Consider the following 14,203-nt stretch of genomic DNA (forward strand, 5'->3'; position numbering starts at 1 on the left):
TCTTTAGAAACCAGAAGAGTTTGAGATATCAAGAGGAATTGAACCTACTGGTTCTCTAAGAATGAATTGAGGTTTATAAATGGGGTATTGTCTTACCAAAGTCCAGTGTTCTAAAAGTCTGGCCACTGTGTCTTTCTTGGCATGTTGGGAAGAAGCCCATGGTTTCTTTCCTCTTTCCACTGGTTCTCTAGATTTTCCATGTGCAGGGTTGCTCAGCTCACATGTCTGTGGGAAGGGGAAAAAATGCCCTCTTCAAAGGAATCAATTTTTGTGGTTACAAATTTGGGTGTTTGGGTCGACATTGGCCAATTCCGTCTGAAACCTGAAAATGCTACATTCCCACCATCATGTTAATTCTTAGGAAGCTGACATCTTTAAAAAGCTGTGGCAAAGAAAAAAAATCACTTATAAAACCACATAACACTATCCTATGTATACACACTATATGACATATCATGGTTCAAGTTCTAATGATAGGGAATACCTCCTTTAGATTTAATGCTAAAGTGGGTTTGGGTATGATTATAGGATAAAGAAATATACTTTCCTTGATCATAATTAGTTGTGATTCTTTATTGTGTTGAAAATCATCACAAACAAACAAACTGATGTTCCATTTGATACCCTTGTGAAGTTTCTAGGTGAGGACTTTGTAGAGGAAATCAGATGAGGAATGGTAGAATTACTGAGCTGCCAATAATGGTTTCACTGTATTGATTTGCTTCTTCATTTTTCATTGACTCATCTCTTTGTCCATGAGCAGCTGGGATGAAACCTTAGAGTTGTTCATGAATAAGCCATCCTGGTGATGGGGAAGGATATGCAACTCTCTGTCCATTCGTCTAAAATGTGTTGATGTTCAGATGGAGATAGAGATGAAATATTTGCCCTTAAAAAGCCCCTGGCAAATAGCAGTCAGCAAATAATGTAGTATGTGCTAATAACAGAGGCATGTATGGAATGTAGTGAGTTCAAGGGAATAGAAAGGGAGGAGACAAATAACACAAGGTGAAATAAAGAGGGTCTGGACAAGGGGAGTAGCAGTGATGGTGGAGAAGTAGATTAAACTGCTTTGGGAAGAGGGAAATCACAGAAGTTAAGTTTGGTTCTGAGTCCTAGTATCCTGGTAGTACTTCTTTGTAGCATACTAGTTGGATCATTCATATTGAATAAGGTTTTAAAATTCTCTGAATCTTGGTTTGTTTATTGGTAAAATGGGATAATAGTACTGACCTCAAATGGTTGTTATATGGATTAAATGAGATAATTTCTGAAGAGTTCTTGGTATCCAATACAAATGAGGGTCTGGACAAGGGGTATCCAATACAAATGCTTCAAATACAGTAATTCTATATATGTTACCTGTAGTGTTAGTTGGGCTTCTCCAGAGAAACAGTGGTATGTAGGTATATGGTATGTAGGTATGTATTATCCTATTTATTATAAAGAAGTAGCTTATACAATTATGAAGGCTGAGAAGTCCTATGGTCTACTGTCTACAAGTGGGAGACTCAGGAGAATGGGTAGTGTCATGCTAGTCTGAATCTGGAGGCCTGAAAACCAGGAGAACTCATTGTGTAAGTTCCAATTTGAATGCTGGAGAAGACCTATGTCCTAGCTTGAAAGTCAGAGAGAGCAAATTTTTCCTTACCCCACCTTGTGTTCTATTCAGGTCTCCAATAGATTGGAGATGCCCCAACCACATTGGGGAGGACCATCTGCTTTATTCAGTTGACCTATTCAAATGTTAATCTCATCCAGAAATAACCCCACAGACATACCTAGAATAAGGTTTAACCAAATAACTGGGCACCCCATGGCCCTGTCAAGTTGGCATATAAAATTAAACATCACACCTTTACAATTACAATCAGAAATGGAACTTGGGTGAGAAGTGAACTTTTTTCCAATCCTTTCTTTTATTTAAATTCCATCACTGCTTTGTATTATCAGCAAGATGTTGGTCAAGTTGCTTAATATCTCTGAGCCTCAGTTTTGTCATCTGTGGAGTTGGGACTATACTATTTATTTTGTGGGGCCCTTTTCAATGAAATGGATCAAAGAATGAAAAAAAACATAGCCCCAGATCAAAACTCAATAAGTGATTGCTACCATTCTTGGAGGCTGATTGGGAAAGAGATGTTGAGAATGACATCCTTAAATTTTAAAGTGAGTACTAGCTGGATAGTCATGATATGCAGAGAATATGGAGGAAAAACAAACTTGTTTAAAGAAAAAAAGAATGAGTTTTATTTTAATCATGGATGAGTTTATCTGGTGTTTCTGTTAGGTAGTTGGATATAAGGATATGCTTCTCAGAAGTGATTCAGGCCTAAGGATTTAGCCTTGTGTATTGGCAGCAAATAAGTTGTATCTGATTCTATGAATATGGATTGGATTTTCCAGAGAGGGGAAAAAGACGCAAGTTTCAAACTTTTGAGGGTAATGATGGAGAAAAAGAAGTCCATGACTGAGCTTGGGCTAAAATGGTGGTGTTAGGAGGAAGCCAGGAAAGAGTCTTATTATGCGTACCAAGAGGTGAGAGTTGTGTTCATAAAGGCATACAGAGACCACGTCAAAAAGGAGAAAACAAAAAATGGTGCTTGCTGGATTTGGCCACATGGAAGGCACCCAGTGATGGTCACTTTAGCAGTTTCTGTGGAGCAATGTGGGCAGGGGGCCAACTGCAAGGGATTGAGAAGAGAATGGGGGAAAGGAAGTTAGGATGTAGACAGTATGGGCTCAAGCAAGACTCCCAACAATCCATACCATTGAGGCGTTTATGTGGCTTAAATATACTAGACATTGTAGGAAGTTTGGGAGTGTCTGTGATGCAGTGGATAGTGATATCCAAGTAATTGAACTTAGCACTTAGAAGAGTGCCTGGTTCATTGCAAGCACTCAATCATTTGCTTATGTTGGAATTGACACTGTCATTAGACACACACTCTGTTGCCTCTTATGTCTACTCTGAGCCACTGCAAGGAACAACTGACTGAACAGCTTGACAATGAATGGGGAAAATGAGGGACTGGCCAAATTATTCATCTACATACATCAGATCAGAGCAATTGGCTTGAGGGTTGCCTGGCAATGACACTATGTCCTCCCTCTTTCCACTGCCCTCCTGAAAGCTACATTCATCCTTTCTAAAATGGCCCTTTCTACATTCACACTCCAAAAAGGATTGTCAGTGTTCTGGTGTTATTTATATATGTATGTATGTATATATGTATGTGTATAATTTTAAGTAGGCTCCACACCCAACATGGGGCTTGAACTCAGAACTTTGTGATCAAGAGTAGCATGTTCTACCTACTGAGCCAGCCAGGCACCCCTACTACTATTTTTGAAAATCCATCTTGAAAGATGGACTTCTTCCTTCCACCTTAAGCCCCTCATTTTAGACATCTCAGTATTTTAGACAGCCCACATAGACTTGTTGTATGCTTGTAACTCATATAATATTTTTATCAAAAAAACTTTATCTATTATAAAGCTGTTAAGGAACAGACACTCTCAGACATGGTTCATGAAAGTGTGAATTCCTCTAACCAATCTCTTCCAGAAAAATAATGTATGGATTCTTTGACCTAGGCAATCTCATTTTGGGAAATATATCCTACAGATAAAAATAGCCACTAAAATGCAGAACTATAATCGATGATATTTCCTGTATTATTATTTGTAGTGGCAATAGTACTGGAAACAATCTGAATATATTATTAATAGGAGGAAAGTTAACTAAATTATAAAGACCAAAGGGATGTCCATGATATATTACTAAGAATAAAAGCAAGGAAGAAATCCATATGCATAACATTATCCCATATTTGGAACATAATTAAAACATTTTACTTCTGTATTTATATCTCTGTGTGAAAATACATATTTATTTTGAATATGATTTTTTGAGTCATAGAGAAAGGGATGGAGGGATTCTCACCAAACTCTTTACATTGGTTATTTCAGAATTGAGTAGAAATGAGGTAGAGTGAAATTGTTAATGGTTTCCTTCTATCCCTCTGCATTTTTAGACTTGATTATTAGAACAGGCTTACATTACTTTTTCAATTAAAAAATAAACACTGTAAATGAAAGGAAAAATAAAGCTTTCACTACTATCTCATGAAATTATAAACCACTTATCTGGGAACAAGATGTAATAGACACAATGAGGAATGAAACAGAAATTAGTAAGATTTGGATAAATAATCTTAACTTTGGAGTTAAAGGATGCTGGCAGTGATTTATCTCTATGATGTGATTTGAGATATCAATATGGGGGCACCTGGCTGACTCAGTCAGTAGAGCATGTAATTCTTTATCTTGGGGTTGTGAGTTCAAGCTCCACATTGGACATAGAGCTTACTTAAAAATAACATAAAGGGGTACCTGGGTGGCTCAGTCAGTTGAGCATCTGACTTAGGCGCAGGTCATGATCTCACAGTTCATGATTTCGAGGCCCGTGTTGGGCTTTGTGCTGACAGCTCAGAGACTGGAGCCTGTTTCAGATGCTGTGTCTCTCTCTCTCTGCCCCTTCTCCACTCATGCTCTGTCTCTCTCTGTCTCTCAAAAATGATGAATAAACATTAAGAAAAAAATTTTTTTTAATGAATAACATAAAATAATTGAAAAGGGGCACCTGGCTGGCTCATTTGGAGGAGCATGTGACTCTTGATATCAAGATCATGAGTTCAAGCCCCATGTTGGGTATAGAGATTACTTAAAATTTAAAAAAAAAATTGGGGGCACCTGGCTGGCTCATTTGGTAGAGCATGCAACTCTTACTCTCAGGATCATGAGTTCAAGGGCCACATTGAGTGTGGAGCCTACTTAAAATAAAAATTAGGGGTGCCTGGGTAGTTCAGTCACTTAAGCATTCAACTCTTGATTTTGGCTCGGGTCATGATCTCACAGTTTGTGAGATCAAACCTCACATCTGGCTCTGTGCTAGATATGCAACCTGCTTGGGATTCTCCCTCTGCCTTTCCCTCTGTTCCTCCCTCTATCCCTCCCCACCCCCACCCCCAGCCATGCATGTGCACATGTGTACTCACTCTCTCTCTCTCTCAAAAAATTTTCTTAAAAATAATTAATTTTTTTTAATTAAAAAAAAGGAATGAGTATTGCTACCTGTCTTTAAATGTAGTTATTCCTAGAAGGTCTTTGGGATTCTCACATGTACTTTTGAATTTGATTACTATGTGAGGTAACATATCAGGAAGTTCACACGTTGGCAGAGATTGGTGTATTGGTTTCATTTAAGGAAATTAATAATAATATTAATATCAACAAGAGTATTACTTCCAATAAATTATTATTATTATTAACTAATATTAGTAGTGACATTAGTAGTTAATTGTCTTAACTACCTGAAAGAGCAGGACATGAAGGAATGGTATTCAGACAGCTGAGTGTTGACCAGGTGGTAGTCATGAAAAAGAGGAAAGATCCCAAGGTTACAGCAATGCCCCATTCTGGTGGAATTCTTCTGTAGGGAGTAGGTTGAAGGAGGTATTGGAAGGTCACAAATACTCTCAGAATATAGGGAAAAGGACAGGAAAGAGCATAGGAAAAAAGGATAGGGGCCCTGAAAACCTTGAGGGAGATCATCCAGCTTAGGGAAGGAGAGCTAGGGGAGAGGGGAAGAGAGAGTCATGGAGGTAAGAAAGAGAGAAGTTGGCACAGTGTGTGCTCAGGCAGCCAAAGGGCAGGTGACAGCTGAGCAGGGAAGATGAATGCTAGGAGGTGGGGGAAGGGTGGAGGGGACACGGGAAGTCATCCAAAACAAATACGCCTATTTGAAGTTGGCCTAGCGTTGGCCTGGCTTGTATTTTGTCTCATCCACCGGCCAAATGAATTCCTAGGGGTAATTTATAAAGTGAGAAAGTGTGAATTAGCATCTTCATTTACATAATCATCTTTCATAACCAAGATGTCTTAAGCATCCAAAAGGCTTAATGGATCCAGTGTGTGCACAATAGCCTCAAATGATATATTTGGACAGAGCCCTCTGAGATGTTTCATTCTCCTTTGCCAAACACAGAGCTTCTTAAGTGAGGAAAAAGAAATAGTGCTTGACGGAAAAACCATGATAAAGATATAAAGGCACAAGCAGTCAGTGTTGTTATGAGGGTAAGAGACCAACAGGAAGACAAGAAAACCTAGTTTTGATTTGAGATAGCACAAAGTAGCTTTGACATCTTACATGGGTTATTTAAATTCTTTACGTCTTTGTTATATCATCAGTAAGATGAGGAAACCTATGACTTCTGTGGTCTTGTGTGATACTCAGTTCTCTCAGGCAAGTGATGTCTTTGAAACTGATGAACATGGTCATCGGTCTTGAAGATAATAGAAGTCTATTAGCTATGAGTTAAAGTTTGGAGTCCCACCGACCTGGGTTCAAATTCTGTCTTTACATATATTAGCAGATGATGTTGGGAAAGCTTCTCTGTGCTTATTTCCCCGTAAATAAAACTGAGGGTAATAACAGGTATCTGGCTATCAATGTGATCAGTGTGAACTGAGATAATATATGTTAAGTGCTTAATAATACCTGATAACTTGAAAGTGCTCAGAATGTAGTAGTAAATAAAATGAAACATTTCTGCTCGTGTAAAAGCCAAGCTTTTCTCTTTCTCTCTTTTTCTTTCCTACTGCCTGCCTGCCTGCCTTCCTCTCTCTTCTTTCTTTTCTTTTTCTTTCTTTCTTTCTTTTCTTTTCTTTTCTTTCTTTCTTTCTCCTCCCTCTCTCTCTCTCTCTCTCTCTCTCTCTCTCTCTCTCTCTCAAGTTATGTTTTTTCCTTACAGATTGGAGGAAAAAAAGGGTTGTGAGTGCCATGGCAATAAAAACACAAGTAAATATGGTAGTGATTTAGCAATACACAGTAAACATACCATTTCACAGCAGGAAGGAAGGAAGGAAGGAAGAATCAGGAGTTAAGTAAACAAAGGAGGAATATTATTCAGACAAGGAACTAACCAACTCTATGGCTAAAAATACTGTGGAATCATCAAAGAAATTGAGTTCTTCCTTGGGTCAGGAACCCTGTGATTTATAAAACACAGTACATTTCCCTTCATGACTGTTCTATCATGACCTCATGGTCCTTCTATTTCCAGGACTACCTAGCTTTTCTAGCCTCAAAGGGGCCACTGATTGAGTTCTGTGGATATTTTTCTATGAGTGTCTTGGGTGAGAAATAACCTAGATCATCATCACCACTGCATAATGCCTCAAGTTCAAAATCCTGTTAAGTGCTAACAACACCTGCACCTTCATAGCCCTCTCACGGGCTGAGGTAGTTAAATCCTTCCACCTGCAATATTTTACTTAATGTGACAAAAACGAATGTTTCAGAAAAGAGCAACAGTGTTTTTGCATGCAAACTTTGGACATGGCAGTATGTGGCCAACCAACGTTTTGGCCAAATTAGACAAGCAGTCAGTACTTACACATTCATTGACTTCTATGCACTGAAATAAGCCATGATCCCTGCCCATGATGGGCTTACAGTCCTGCAGTGACACACAGGAAGGAGTATTTCAAAGAAAAGAGTGACCTAATGGTGACAAGTTGAGAAATCTGGTATAAATTCCTATCTTCCAGGAGTTCACAAGCTGATGAGAGGGACAGAAGTGGAAGGGGAATGATTCTATGGTGTGAGAGTTAAAGTACTGGAGAGAATGGAGGAAGTAGGTATATAGAAGAAACCTGCTAGAAGGTTATGCTGTGTGCCCATGGGAAGCAGGACAAGACTTGACAAGTTTGGAAATTTTTTTGGAATATGGGGTGAAAAGATTGCGTCAAATTTCTTTCTCCTGTTCCAAAAACCAATTGTGATTTAAGTAGTAGGCTAGGCCATGCCTTTTCTTCTTCTCCTTGTCCTTCTCCTTGTCCTTATCCTTGTCCTTCTCCTTCTCCCTAATTCTCCTGGTAGCATTTTTGGCTACAAAATTAGTTAGCATGAGTGAAATTATGAAGGCATGGCACAAAAGTATCTAAAAGTTGTCTGCATTTAAAATGCATCTCAGGGGGCGCCTGGGTGGCGCAGTCGGTTAAGCGTCCGACTTCAGCCAGGTCACGATCTCGCGGTCCGTGAGTTCGAGCCCCGCGTCAGGCTCTGGGCTGATGGCTCGGAGCCTGGAGCCTGCTTCCGATTCTGTGTCTCCCTCTCTCTCTGCCCCTCCCCCGTTCATGCTCTGTCTCTCTCTGTCTCAAAAATAAATAAACGTTAAAAAAAAAAATTAAAAAAAAATAAATAAAATAAAATAAAATGCATCTCAGAAAAAAATTCTATTCAAAGTGGTTTTCATGGTCACATTATTCTGTCATCCTTAACCATCTTAGGCTGTCTGATCTGGCCTTCCACTGTGACATCGTGACTTCCCATTCTACATGAAGGATCATAGATAGATACAGAGTGGAGGTAACTCCATGTCAGATGCCCAGGAGCGTCCCTATGTGAGCATGCGGGTTCACATGAAGGAGCAAGGAGGAGAGGAAAGCTTGCCTTTCGGTAAAAGGCACATTTGATCTTTCCTAACCACAGCAGAGGACAAGGCAGGTTTCCTGGAAGAAGCTCAGGGGAGGGAAAAGGAAAATTAGAAGGCTTCATCTTAAAAGTTGGGGCTCAGCTTGAATTCCTAATTGCCGCAGGTCTTTTCCAAGAAGCATGCCCATCTGTGGTGTACCAGCCTTCAGCTGGGTGGCTCCTGCAGCGTGTCTCCTTAGGCAACCCAGCTGATGGCACCAGCACCATCAGCTCCTTCCAGGAATGCTGTGCCCATCCTCTCTGGTTTTCTGTGGAGTTGGTCTGGCCCTACTTAAGAGGAAAATAATTGGTATTCTTTACGCCTGTGTCGGGCAGCAAGTTCCCTTTGAGCCACCCTTCACATCAGGGCCAGCCTTCTGCAAAATTATGCAGTAGACTGTTTTTAAGCACTTTTCCCCCTCTGGTGCCTATCACTCACCCTGTCCTACTCCCCTTGGCCCACAGTTTTGAGACCTTTACATTTTCTTATGACTGTCAAGATAACTATACCCTCAGCCCTGTGATGTCTGTACTCAGCCAGCAAATAATCCTTCCTTTTGGAATTGTTAACTTGATTTAAAAGTTACCGGTCTTTTGTCCCATTCTACCATGTGCCAGACACTATGTCAAATGTCATGGCTATAACAGTAAAGAAGACATGTTTCCTATGCTTATGGAGGACACAGTTTCATGAGACATATAGGCAAGAATATCCAGTATTACAACAAAGATGCAAAGGTACGAGACAGCATAAAACATTGGAAGAAATGTCACGATGGCAGAGCATGTCACTAAAGCCATGCTGGGATTTGTTCTGCAAAGGCCACTAAACAAGTGTGCTGTAAAGATGGAGATAAGAATGAACTTTATCCTGAAGGCTGTGGGAGACCCAAAGGCAAGTTAGGCAAGAAGGTGACAAGATCAGATCTACAAATTAGAAAGGTCTCTGAAGAGAATCAGCAAATAGGATCACCTAGTTTATAGCAGAAATCTAGATGAGAGATGGGTTGATCTTGATGCAAGTTGTGGCAGTATGGATACAAAGGAAGGGGCAGATTTGAGAGATATTTAGGAGATAGAAATTGCACACTTTGGTTATTGCTTATATCTTTGTTTGGGGGAGATAAAGAATTTTTTAGGTTTCTGATGAAGGCTAGGGAATGGTATCTTCCCAGAGATGTGGGATGCACAAAGTGAGATTATTTGAAGACTCTTCTTTTGATGGTGGTGGGTATAGATCTCAGAAATCTATTTAATAATTTTGTATGTTATTTTCTTACCAAAATGACATCAGATTGGCTTCATTAAGTTAAAATACATATCTCTTTTATTATGCCTTTAAAGAATTTTGATAATACTGGCAGTTGTAGAGACCATAATAAGTCATTATGAAGAAGAAATGACCTTCTTTTGGTTGGATGGTGGGGTGGAACAGGTTATGGAGCTATTTAGAATAACTTCACATGATCTGGACCCCTGGTCGTTGTGTTTACATGCAACCCTGCCCTCCATGCACACTTACTTTTTCTCTTACTTAAAAAAAAATCTCTAATTTCTGTCCCCTTTAGCTTTTAATTCATTCTTTTCTCCTTTGCCATTCCAGCACTGTCCAAACCCTCCCCCTCTGTACAAAGTGCAGTGGGCGTCAGCATGGAGACCTCCCAGTTCTGTGTATTGGTAAATCCACAAGGAATGGAATGGAGGCTTCCTCCCATGGACTCAGAATCCAGAGAATCTCTGCTGCTACCACAGAAGACATTTCGGAAAGATGTGATTACTGAGCCAAGTGAGCATTCCCAAATCCTTGCTATTTCCCAGACACATGAGCTCAACAGTATTGACAGAGCTTAGGGAGGTAAGTTCCTTGGGAAATGAGAAAAATAGTTTAATGTTAAAAAGCTCCATGTCCCAATTTCTATTGTTTCTATCAGTGCAGCTCTTAAATATTCATTCACATTTTCCTCTGTTTCTTGATCTATGGGTATTAATTAAGTGAAAGCCTTAAGTTCCCCTTGCCAAATCCCACAAAGTTTTATTAGGATGTGAGGGAAGAGAGAAAGCAACACTCTTCTCAGGAGTCAGAGAAGGAATAGCAATGGATGTGAATAGAAGAATGTTTAATAAATAGCATGGACCCAGAAATCTTACAATTTTTGTAGCCTGGACCTAATAGACAACACTTTCACTATTCACATGATTAGGCATCTAGGCACCTAGGGCCTTTCATCATGTGGTGGGAAAGAACATATCCACTTGTTATGCAATATGGACCTAGGAAGTGGTTTTGGATTGGTTTTGGCTTCTTTGAGATGGTTTTGGACAAGATTTTGTTATGAAAGCTAAGCACAAGTTATGATTGCATGCTATAAGAATGCCCCATATTCATTGGTTGTTCAGTCTCCTAAACCCACACTGAAATCCTGTAGGGCTATTGATGTCAGAGGCAATTTAGAAAGAAAAGGATAAGAGTTAGCTACCGAAAAATATGGAAATGACTTTGGGTCTTGCTTCTATGTGTGAGCGATGCAGTTGCAACAATGATAGACAATGCTCAGTTCCACTTGGCAAGACACATACCTTGGATGACTTTATTCAAGTGACATGCTAGCACCCCAACAAATTAAATGACATAATGGGGGTTAAGCATAGGAAGGAGAGGTCACAAGATATTCCAGTGGGCTTAAAGACAGGGGAGCGATGTCACATTTGTTAACTCCCACTTTTTATCCTGGATTGAAAAACAGTGAATCACTTAAAGTTATATAGAAATATAAAATCCAATAACCAATAAAAGCTGGAGATTGAGTGGGAGAAAGTGGAGGGTATATTCATTTGAAGGAGAATTTTGTAGAAATCCTTTGTGCTTAAATTCTACCAGAATTTCCACAACGATAAAATAATAAGGCTGTGATTTTCTTGACAGTAAAAGGCATATATTTTCAACTTTGTATCCTCAGCAACCAAGATAGTTTCCAGTGCTCAATAAATGTCTGTTGGCTGAAGGGATATGTGATCAAATGGCTATATTTATACTATGTTACCTATAGTAATGTAAACTTTGTCTACCCTTTATCTATTACCAAAAGGCAATACTTTTAAACTTTTTAGGCTAAGAGATAAAATAGAGCAGATTTTGTAGGTACTTATATAACATGAGGGAAAACAAATTTCCACTATATTTCACTGATGAAATTAAAAATATAGGGGTGCCTGGGTGGCTCAGTCAGTTGGGCAGCCGACTTCGGCCCAGGTCATGATCTCGCGGTCCGTGAGTTCGAGCCCCGCGTCGGGCTCTGTGCTGACAGCTCAGAGCCTGGAGCCTGTTTCAGATTCTGTGTCTCCCTCTCTCTGACCCTCCCCCGTTCATGCTTTGTCTCTCTCTGTCTCAAAAATAAATAAACGCTAAAAAAAATATATATATATATATACATATATATATATATATATATATATATATATATATATAATGATCATTGAATACACATTTTTTTGCAATGGAATGAAAAGAATCAAATTCTTTTGGAGGGGATAACATTTCATTTAACTGGGTTTGATGTCCCCATCCTCAAAATAGTTTGCAAATGTTCATCTATTAATGCTGACATGTAATGAGATTTTCATTATTTCATTTAGAGTTTGAATTTTGTATAGTATTTGTGTATCACTAAATATTCTTTGTCTTTTGATTTTTCCCCTATCATTTAAACATATAATTCTTAGTTCTTAGCCATTCTTAGTTCTTAAGCCATACAAACACAGGTGGTGGACTGGATTTGGCCCATAGGCTGCACTTTGCTGACTGACCCCTGATCTATACTGGCTGGTTTTGAAAAGTGTTCAATTTATTTATTTATTCTCAAAACTATCATGGAAAATTGAATTTGAAAATATGTACCTAATTTCATTATTTACAATATCTCGCATAGCAGAAGAGTCTCTAAATTTGAGAGTTTTTCTCTGTTTTTTAAAAACTACTTTCATGTGGGTATTGGTCTGAGAACCATCCCACCCCCACCCCCTCCAAAAATAAAATTTACTTTGATATCCTCTTATCAGGTTAAGATAACCTCACTCCTAAACTTCGTATGATTCTTAGCAAGGCTGGGATAGAGAGCAAGGACTTCGCAAGAACTTCCTCTCCCTGGGATAAAAATACAATGACAAGGACAGAACCCTAAGGAACTGCCAAGCCCACTGGTTGCCCAAATTTGAAGTTGTTTTTTCATGTTGTTCTTTTGGTCGGAAATGCTTGAAATGCTTCTGTGTCTCGTAAGCCTTGCTCCCTGCTGTCACTTCAGCCTGTCTCTCCTCCTTCCTTTTTCAAAACCCCAGATTCTTTGAGTGCATGTCATTGACTTCATTACCCGTTGCCCTTCCTTGTGGCCCTCATACACACCACCAAGCTGTGTCTTCACTTCCTGGCCTTATCTATTCCTCTGTGAATTGCCACATAGAATGGTGGTGAAGGGCAGGGAATCTGGAATCGGGCTGACTCGGTTCAAAGCTTCGCACTGTCACTTACTTGCTGTTCTCTCTCTCTTAAGCTATGAGATGGGTATAAAAATAGCGCCTACCATATAAGGGCATTGTGAAGATTAAATGCAATTTGTTTTTTTAAAGAAGTGCTTAGATCAGTGTCTGTCATGAAGTGAACACTTAATATCCAGAGCCTTCACCATCATTGAAAAATAAAGCAATGAATACATAATACAAATACCTATTGAATGCTTCCTAGGTGCTAGGCCCTGTGGAAAGCACTTTGTACACAGTAAAACAAATTGTACTCTGCCTACCTGCCCCATAATACTTCTCTGATCAATACACTTCCTCACTCTCAGAGACTCTTAATTCTTACCCTCTCTCCCCAAATTTCAAGCATCCCCTTTACATCTGACTACTCTCTTCATACCAGTGAAGCTTACTTTGTAGAAAAAACAGATACCATTGGATCTGAACTACCTTATCTTTTAACAATGTAATCATCTATTTAGCATTTGTACCCAACTACTGAATTACCCATCTATTAAAGATTAAGTTTAGGGGCGCCTGGGTGGCTCAGTCGGTTAAGTGTCCGACTTCAGGTCAGGTCATGATCTCGCTGTTTGTGAGTTCGAGCCCCGCATCGGGCTCTGTGCTGACAGCTCAGAGCCTGGAGCCTGCTTCAGATTCTGTGTCTCTCCCTCTCTCCACCCCTCCCATGCTCATGCTCTGTTTCTCTGTCTCTTAATAATAAACATTAAAAAAATTTAAAAAATAAAAAAATAAAAGATGAAGTTTATTTTTGTTACTGCTAATGTCTTAGATTCCTTTCCAACTGCTTTTCTCAAGGACTTGGCCCCTGCATATTTCCTACATCAAAATTTTTCCCATTTTAGGCTCATTCATACTGACATACAAATGGCACAAAATCACCCATCCTAAAACAAACCTGAAATCAACCCCAAACTTCTTTGACCCTATATCCTTCTTTGGAAACTATTGTGTTTGTTTTCTCTGGTGTATAAAAACCTTTTAAAAATATTGTCTATATTTACTGTCTTGTGTTCTTGGCCTCCCCTTCTCTCTGCAGTTGCTTTAATAGAACTTTCAATCCCATCCTCCACTGAAATTGTCTTTATAAAACTGTGATACAGATACTGCTGATTATCTATCCCAAAGATATTT

General features: G+C 39.3%; 1 long non-coding RNA gene across 2 annotated transcripts in view; it reads left to right on the forward strand.

Moving 5' to 3' along the window:
* The window catches only part of LOC144615134 (uncharacterized), a 143,822-nt gene that overhangs the window by 103,141 nt on the left and 26,478 nt on the right, over positions 1-14,203 (forward strand). For both annotated transcript variants that reach the window (XR_013553604.1, XR_013553603.1), the window contains exon 3: positions 10,143-10,394. This is a non-coding gene — a long non-coding RNA (uncharacterized LOC144615134). The remainder of the gene's footprint in view (positions 1-10,142; positions 10,395-14,203) is intronic.

This window comes from Panthera onca, chromosome F2 (assembly GCF_046562875.1).
Source record: "Panthera onca isolate mPanOnc1 chromosome F2, mPanOnc1 haplotype 2, whole genome shotgun sequence".
Lineage (NCBI taxonomy): Eukaryota > Metazoa > Chordata > Mammalia > Carnivora > Felidae > Panthera > Panthera onca.